The following is a 7,969-nucleotide window of genomic DNA, read 5'->3' as shown; positions in this document are numbered from 1 at the left end:
AAAAAAATTGAATCGATTTGTGGATAGCCTCAAAAGATGACCAGTTTTTTTGACGCCGGATTCGTACGCTACCCGAAAGATGGGAGAAAGTAGTGGCCAACGATGGACAATACTTTGAATCATAAATATATAACCAGTTTTTTACAATAAAGCCTCGAATTTTGGAAAAAAAACGGCGGAAGTAAAGTTATAATATGTAGTTATTTATAATCATTCATTATAAAAATTACAAATATAATTTAATACAAAAATTAATTAACAAAAGAATATACCTGCATTCTTTTAAATTAAATATCTTAAAATTATGTGGCATATCATAATTGGCATCAAGTTAAATCCCAAATTACCAAATTAAGTAAATAATATTAACTCTAATGACATGTATCATTAATATTATATAAAAGATTTGATGTCAACAACTGGCCAAGTTAAATCATACCAAATTAAAGATTAATTAAATAAAGAATATAATTCAATGGTACTATCTTTAATTTTTATATCATTTATTGATAATTGAAATATATCATTGTTTTTCCTATGTACTCCCTAAGTTACATTGCAGTTACATTTTGGTTTCCTGAGAATGTCATCTACCATAGGAATAATAAAATTAACGGGAAAATACTGTGTTGCATTTAATAATGATGAAGTGAAGGTTCTGAAATCGTATTTTGCGAGTGGAATGTAGTAGTAGATTGTACATCTGTTTTTTTTAGTAGAGTATAAACAATTGAAACAAATTGTTATGATACGTTATAAATCTTTCTATCGGCATTTAAAAATACGGTTATAATTTCATTCCGAATAATGCTTTGTGTTAATTTATCATAATTTCTTAATTTTTGCACAACAAAATTTCCAAAATCTGTTTCGTCATTTCATTTGCCTTTTAAAGCAGCATATGTTTCTAAATTTTTGCTTGCTTGCTGAAATGCTTTATCTGAACATTGATCTTCTGATTTTATTCTTCTAGATGATAATTTTTTAAACAAATTACTAGAAATTTTATTCTTCTTGGATAAATTGTTGCTTTCCTGAGTTTCTTCTTCATCCGATACTTCCATTTGTTCTGTATATTTTTCTTCAAATAATATCTAGAACAATTAATATTTTAAAAATAATATATTATTTTTTTAAATAATATATATTATTACAAAATTAAATGAAAATATTATTCTATTAATCTGACAATCATACATTTTTTTTTTAAGTAAGACTAATATTTTGAAGTACCATTATTTAATTTGTGAAAAAAGCCAAGTTATAATTAAATACGATTTAAATATTAAAAATTTTTTTAATCAAAATAAATAATTAAATTTTTTTCTATTACAGCAAATTAATGATAAAACATAATGTAAGATGATATAATATTGAATGCTACAATTCTGAACAAAATAAGATTTTAATTTACTTTTCGAGATTTCTTCTGTTTGGCGTATTCTCCTGGTAAAAAAATTTGTATACATATATATATATATATATATATATAATATATATGTATAAACATAACATGCATAAATATTCATAAACATATATAATTATACATGAAATATGTCTATACATCCTTTTTTCTTTTGTAAAATTGTTTTTTAGTGTACTAAAAATGAAAATAATAAGAATGTATCAAAATTAATTAATGGGACAATTTTCGCATTGTTTGTTTTGCAAAAAAATCAAATTTGGAAAAATGCTAAAAAATTTGCTCATAATAACTGTATAATTGTATGTAAAATAATTTAGATACAATTATATATGAACAATTCTTTCTCTAAAATTGATTTTTTCTAAAACAAATAATACGAAAATTTTCTTTTTAATTACTTCTTATATTTTCTCATTACTATTATTATTATTATTATTACTATTATTATTATCATTATTATTACTACTACTACTATTATTACTACCATTACTACTATTACTACTACTACTACTACTACTACTACTACTACTACTACTATTATTATTACTATTACTACTACTACTACTACTACTACTACTACTACTACTACTATTATTATTATTATTATTATCATTATTTTACATTAAAAAGTAATTTTACAAATGAAAGAAGAAACATATGATTAGACAAAAAAAATATTTTTTTTAATCGGTCTCTCAGAAGCTCTCATTTTATGCTAAAAGAATCCTAAATTTTTATTTAAATATATGAAGATTTAGAGGTCGCTAGTGAATGATTTTTAAATCAAAGATTCGATTTTCCTTAATACATATTTTATTTAATGCAAAAAATGGCTTAATCTAGATGTTAAATGTGATATTATATATTTTTTTTGGTCGCTGAACACGATGCAATAATTTATTTAGTTCTACAATATATGCTTTAAAAAATACAATCCGATTAATGTGCAAAAATGAAAATTTCGAATCAAGGTCGATTTTGCAAGTATAATTAAAAAAAATGATTTAATTAAATGAAATAAACTACATATTATGTAGTATACTTTTTTATTATGTTTTTATTTCATTTTCTAGTAAAGAGTTTTTTATTATCAAATTGAGGCATTTAATTTGAGGTGTCAAAACCACAGGCGATATACTTTAGAATATGTAAAAAAATTTTTTCTATCCTTAAAAACGTTTCATAATCCAGTTAAGTGCAATTTTAAAGGCTCTGTAGGAAAACTGAATCTTATTCTAGATGAACATACCTACAATTTGAAGGGAATAATGACCCATTTGAACGCTTGGAATCTTGCAAAAATCGATCTTGAACTCGAAATTTAGTCATCTTTTCACATTAATCAGGCTGTGTATTTCTTAAGGCGTAGAGCTAAATGAATTATTGCATTGGTTGTGTTCAGTGATCAAAAAATATAGTATCACATTTAAAATCCGAATTAAATTTTTGCATCAAATCAAACTATAGTAAGAAAAACTTTGATTTAAAAATTGATTACTAGCTTTTAAATTTTAATACTTTTTGATAAAAATTTAAGAGTGTTGACATGAAATGGAATCTTTTGAGCTCAAAAACGATTAAAAAAATCTTTTTCCCTTGTCAGTCTAATATATATCATATATAAATATGTTTATGAATATATATTTATATATATTTATATACATTCATGCATGAAACAGTATCCTCCTCATAATAAGATTAAGATTACCAAACTTGAACCTAGAATCTGAAAACTTGAAATTGGATTTAGATCTTATTTTGTTCAGAATTACCATGTGCGAAATTATACTACCTTACGTACAGAATTATATCATGTTCAAAGTTGTACCGCCTTATCTTATTCAGAGAAATTTGAAAATTTAAATTTTTCCAAATTACGATTAACTTATACATTTAGATCCAAATTAAGGATAAATATCAATCATATTGGAAAATATCTTAAAATAATTAAAAAATTACTTTTTCTGTTGAAGACAGCCATTTAGTCCATCGCAGAGAGTTGCAAAATTCTATGACGAAAGGACCATCATTCCATTCATATTGGGATAATGGAAGATCGTATGGAATTGGAAATATCGGGATGACTGGATCGTTTTCATTTACAATGAGAAATGTCGTTGTTTTAGTCTAAATAGAAGTTTGAGATGTAATAATTAATGTTAATCGCAACTAAGACATGTGTTTTTAATAGGTTATATATTTTAATAAAAAAATATTTATTAAGGTTCCTGAGTAGGCGATCGCGGCGATCATGTTGGAATTGTGACGTTAGAAGCAAGGAATGATACGTAAATTTATGCTGCAAGCCATTTGTAAATAAAGACAATTTTGGATAAATCTAAATGACGAGATTGCTTTAAAATATCTGTAAAAATGGGAACTATTCTTTTCTTCCTTAATAATCAGTAAATAATCGTGAAAAGCAGGTAAAGTGAGCTTAATTTCGAGCAAAAAGACACAGTTTGAATAGTTGTTGAAATGAATGAAATATACGCTTTTACGTATTAAATTCTAGGTAATAACTATAGTTTCTGCCTATTTTTAAGACTCATAAATATGAGACATGTTATATTTTCACAATTAAGCAAATAATAACGAAATGGCATACAGCACAAATTTTGTCGTTAAAATCACTTTGCCACGTCTATAAGTTTAGCCATTTATCGTGGCGAGGCGCTATAATTCACACAAGCACAAGCCCATGTACATGTGCTCGCTTTCGGGAGCAACATATAATATATATTGTAGGCTTATACTTGTGTGTGTGTGATTACCGATTTCGCTACATTTCGCCAGACCGCCGATTGATTTTGAATCGGATGCTGACTACTCAGAAGCCTTAATATGTAAGAAACAAGTTATATTAAAATAATAATATACTATAACTATTAAAATAATATAATGCTTACAATAAATTTTAGTACAAATATGATGCCGGCCTCATAGTTTTCTATACTATAACCGTGTCGTTTGATTGATTCCCATGCGGCTTTGCTTAGATTTGCGCTGGTGAACACAAACCAGGGTATACTTTTTAAGTCAGGCGAAATTCTCGTATATGATTTAATATGAGGCATTGCACGATCTCGTTCTGTTCGCTTTGCTTTCCATTGACTACCGAAATAAATATCAAATTCTGTAGAAAAAACAGATCACGTCTAGACAAAACATAAACATAAAGATTTGAACAAAATAAAAGTAAACAATTATAGCTTACTGCAAGTATAAATCTAACCACTGCTGTTTAGAATGCGCTTCTGCACTATAGGGTGAGCACCAAGATAAATTTTTATAATGAAAGCTCTGCTTGTAATTCTGAATTGATGGATAAATAAACTTAAATTCCGGTTGACCTTTTATATCTTTAGTACTCTCTCTTGACATACACGGAATTATATCTTTCAACAACCAACTTTCAAAAGATGAAGTTTACTATGGTTTAATTCAAGTTTACCTATGGAGGAACTTTGTGCAACTATAGACCACGGAAAAACATCTGACGGCAATGTCACGTGACGCGATAGAACGTGTGTCAATTTCTTGTACCCCCAAAAATTGGCTTCATTATTTTGATAAATCCCAGGAATCGAAGCAATGAGAAACACATTTACTTTAGAAAAATCCGCTTTCTGCACTTTCCATATCCACTGCGTCAACGCTGGTTGTTCATATTTACTTAGATATCGCTCAAGATCCTTTTTAAAACCTGTTAGAGATTCTCCGTCACTCGGATTCGCGGATTCTGGTAGCCGAGGCAGATGAGGCGAAATCCACAATCTGATAAGAACACAAAAAAGATATTCATAAGCAAACATCACTAACAACAGAGAATGTTTATGAATATTTAGCAAACCCTTGTGTCACGTTTTCCCAATCAGTAGAACGCAAATTGGCAGTGGAGACAATCATCCTAATTCCATCATCTTTGTATTGCAGAATCATGATCTTTGTATGATGACAACCAAACCCAGTTTTTATGTTTACTTTTATTACAGTAATATTATTAAATAATGTCTGATAATATGCTTTGTCGCCGTACAGAATCGTCATATCAGTACATTGGCCAGCCAATAAATATTGCCAACATAGCCATTCGATATCTACGATAAAATTTAAATGAAGACTGTAAACAATTTCTCCAAGACTACAATCGAGAATTTCGGGAAAAGTTATAGAGAATTCTTGCTTATAAGTCTCCTTGGAATTTTCAATTCTTGTCAGGAATAAATGATAAGGTGCTGAATAATCATATTTTATCGCAAACTCCCCTGGTTGCACGATTATGTGACCCAATTTTCTCATCATCTTAATGGCCTTCTCACTAACTTTCTTTCTTGATTTTTGGGAATTACAAGCTTGAAATATATTCATAATGGAATTCATATTTATAAATGTTTCTAAACTTTTGTTTCTAGAATTGTTTTGATAGTTGCTGATATTCTGTTGATTTTTATTTTCAGTGCGATTATTGTTTTGTTTCATCTTTTTCATAACAAAAGAATTGAATGTTAATATCTTCTGACTGTTCTTTCTTGCCTATTAAAGAAATTTATTATCCTTATTATCCTTATTTATTATCTTTATTTTCCATAATTTAAAGTTCACGAACTTATAATTTTTAATTTCACCAACTTCGATACTTTGAGAATTTTCACGTCCTTTGCCAGACAAAGCTGTAGAAAGTGTCTGAGCTTCTGTACCTATCTGTTTGAATTTCTTATTTCCTTTGTGGTCTTGCTTTTTTATGTCTCTTTACTTTTTCAATCAAATCTTCTTTCTAGTATTTCTAACATTTGATTCCATAGACAAAGATACACTTAAAAAATGAACCACCAATTGTAGATAATTACACATATAGCACAATGTATTTTAAATTGTCCTAAACAAATGTTTCCAAATGCAATCTTAAAGACGACTCAATAAGTAATGCTCAAGATTCTAGTAAAATATTGTGAGATCTTGAAGATAGGAAATCTTTGATATCAAATACAACATAATAATATAATAACTTATTAAAAAATTGAAACAATATAATAAAAATCGATATGATTTACAAAAAATCTTATTATCTTCGTAATCTATTTTTCACTTTTCATATATTAAATGAAATACTATTATTTCTTATTGTTTTGTTCTTTGAAAATGGATTTAATAATTGAAATACAATAAAATTTTTATAATAATTTATAGTTTTTTATGGTTTGTTTTATTAAAAGAAGTGATTGAATCCTGAAGAGTTAAATAAATTAATGTTCTTTTAACTAAATTAACTTAAAGTTAATGTTAAAACATAAATTACAAACAATTCTTTACCGCTCGTACAACTTTCAAACAAAAATTAATAAATAGTAACTCAGGTCAATAATTAAATGACTTATAATTAGATGTGTGTGTGTGTGTGTGTGTGTGTGTTTTATGTGACAATGCAAAATTTATTATTTCACAATATAATTTTACCATTAGTATTAAGAACGTACATATAATCATTTTATATATAATTTGACATCAATCTATATCTGTAATTTTATTGGAAACTTTCTTTTATTCACATTGCCCTTTCTTGCTGTTAACCAACGAATTGATTGGATTATGACTCATTATTATTATGTTTTGTTGTCCGACAAATTGACTAAATATAAGTTTAGTTGCGTTTATATTGACTATTGAAAATAAAAGTTAAGATGATTCTTTAATTAATTTTGTTAATTTAATTTTTGTTATATGGGATAATTATATTTCTGCGACTGATGAGGACTAATATAATCGAAACGGTAGAAAATTATATTGTGAAATAATAAATTTTAGATTACCAATACACACACACACACACACACACACACACACACGCGCGCGCGCGCGCGCGCACACACATCTAATTATAGCTCGTTTAATTATTGACCTTGGTTACTATTTATTAATTTTTTTAAAGTTAATGGCATATAAAATTAATCTAATAATAAGATATCTAAATTTCTAATGAAATAAATTAAAACTGGAATAAAAAGCCTTCAAGAGCCGACGCCAGTTATTGTTGCGTAATCAATTTTATTATGTATTACATTTACAATGAAAATGCAAATCTTTTGACCCACAGTTAGGGTTCTCCCCAACGAATTACATAAGATAATTTATATACATTATTGAGGTACAATTTTGTCAATTTAGTTAATAATAGTGATAGTAGATACAATTTAAAAATAAATATATATTAAGCATCATGAGAAAATTGTTTCGATTGTTCGAAACATTAGATGTTGGTAATAAATAAGCTGTTGAATAAAACGGAACTGTCCGAATTGTCCATTAGATTACAAAATTTACTAAAGCACATAGAGTGAATAACACAAAGAGTAAATATTGTAAAATCAAGTCAGAACTATATAACACATGCAAATTTATAGGTGTAACTATCTTGTGATGTTACACCTATTTGTACAATATGTTTATCATAGATCAAATAACAAGCTATGTCGAATCACAACACATCCTATATACCTGAGTAAAGAGAAAGAAGTATCAAGACTTAGTCAATAAGAAGTATAT

At 27.1% G+C, this 7,969-nt stretch overlaps 1 pseudogene; it reads right to left on the bottom strand.

Annotated features, from left to right (window-relative positions):
- Positions 1 to 3,373: 3,373 nt before the first annotated feature.
- LOC105617127 overlaps positions 3,374 to 7,969 on the bottom strand; it is a 7,366-nt pseudogene continuing 2,770 nt past the window's right edge.

The sequence above is a fragment of the Atta cephalotes genome, assembly GCF_000143395.1.
Source record: "Atta cephalotes unplaced genomic scaffold scaffold00011, whole genome shotgun sequence".
In the NCBI taxonomy this organism is placed as follows: Eukaryota; Metazoa; Arthropoda; class Insecta; order Hymenoptera; family Formicidae; genus Atta; species Atta cephalotes.
Note: the sequence above shows the minus strand (reverse complement) of the source record. Positions and strands in the feature narration are given on the sequence as shown.